Here is a 1995-nt window from a genome sequence, read left to right as displayed (position 1 = left end):
GAAGGGAGAACTCCCTGTCATAAGAGGCCCTTTGCGTGGAACAGACAGCGACTAAGTAAAGTGCTGTGGGAAGAAATTCTCTCCCCTTTGGAAACACAGTCGATTTTTCTTCCTACCCTCGAAGTAAAATAGCGCACACTTCCCTGCACAGAGCTTCCACTCGTTGGTTGCTTCCCTCTGCTTCCTTCCCTGTTTCTTGGCCTTCTGTTTAGCTTTACCCTGACAATAAAATTCCAGTCATCCTTACTCCATAGGTGACAAACTGAGGCTTCACACAGTTGTGTGGCTTTCCCAGGGTCACAGAGCAAGTGAACGGCAGATGTGGCATGACTTCTTGCAGTTATGCCTGAGTGATAGGAAGTGTCCTTTTTATGTTCCCTAGGGTTCACTGAGAGAGTATGAGTGGACTGGGGATTTTGCATTTAGCCAGGTTTTTATGAGTATAAAGAAAACATCAATGAACTTCAAAGGCAAAAACATAATTCTTCAAAAAAAAAAAAAAAACAAACAAAACAGGAAAACAGAAATGTGCTATTGTGGGCAAGAGGCTAAATGCTGTGTGGAGGGATGGCTCTCAGTGACCTGATAGCCTTTGGAGAGGAAACCTTGACAGCAATCATGCTGCCCCTTGCACTTGGTGCCAGTACTTTTGGTTTCTGTCTGTCCCAGGAAAAACAACAAGTGACCCGATTTTTCTCCAGTTAAATATACCAGGAGGGACTGTTTTTAGCCAGTGTTCCCTATCTTTAAGACTGAGGGCTCAGCCTTCATCCACATCAGTACCAGTTTCAGAATCTGACTGTCCCCGGGCCAGGCTCAGTGGCCCTGTCTAAAACTGTATCCTCCTATCTGCTGGCTCGGGATTCATCCGTGACTGTGACTCTGGGTGGCTGGGTAGCTGGGTAGCACTGACAAGACAGTCTCCATCATGTTAGTCAGGTGACTATGGAGAAAGTAGATGAAGGCAGAGTAGCATTTGGCAAACATTTTCTTAAGGGTGAAAATGGGGATGATCGCCTCAGTGGTCCAGTCAGGCTAGGAGCCAAGAAAGGATCTCCAAATGGCTAGCTTGGGGCTTTTGCCAAGGGCCAGCTATCCTCACACTGGGGGAAAGACAGGGATCTGGGGACTGTACAAATACACCGTGTGCTCCTAGGCCTCTCTGCCATACTCCAACCTGTCATCAGCCGCCTTTTCATTGAGATATCAACGATTCTAGGCATAGCCAATGAAAGGTTTGTGAGCTGGTAAACGGTTTTATGGGCTGATGGAATGCTCAAATTAGATTCAGACTCAATGGGGTTGAAAGCTGTAAAAGGCCCCGAGTATTTCCACATTTACAAGCACAAGGAACATGACGGAACACCTAGGGCCTCAGACCGCGGGCTGGTGGGAGGGAGGGCAGGCAAGTGCAAGCTGTTAGCAGCAGGGCAGCAGGAGCTGGTCACCTCTGCAGGGAGCCCTTCCCCTGGGATGCCCAGAGTAGAGCTGCTTTGGAGGCTGTGTCACAGTCTGGGAAACATTTTCTTTAAATGGAAGGAAATGTTGTGGTGCCAAAAGAAGATTCTATGTTTTTAATTGTGTGTGTGTGTGTGTGTGTGTCCTTGCATGGAGGGGGGTTACAGAGGTGCCCAGTGTGTGTGCAGAGTGCATTTTCAGTGTGTCCCAGTAATATGCCTATCGAGGCCAGAGGTCTAATTTGGGTGTTGTTCCTCATGATGTCCAGCCACCTTATTTTTGAGTCAGTGTCTTTTGCTAGGATCCAGAACTCACAGGTAGGCTGGCTTGCCAGTGAGCCCAAGGCATCTGCCTGCCTCTGCCTTTCTATTTGCTGTGACCACAGGTAGCTTTTGAAGTGGGTGCTGGAACTGAACTCGGGCTCACACATTAGTGACTGGTTATCTCAGTCCCTGAGAAGGAGTTTGCAAATGTTGTCCATGGAAAATGGACTTCAAAGGTGAGTAACTTATAAATTATTCTTTCAGATCACACCCC

Source organism: Microtus ochrogaster, linkage group LG9 (assembly GCF_000317375.1).
Source record: "Microtus ochrogaster isolate Prairie Vole_2 linkage group LG9, MicOch1.0, whole genome shotgun sequence".
Lineage (NCBI taxonomy): Eukaryota > Metazoa > Chordata > Mammalia > Rodentia > Cricetidae > Microtus > Microtus ochrogaster.
Note: the sequence above shows the minus strand (reverse complement) of the source record.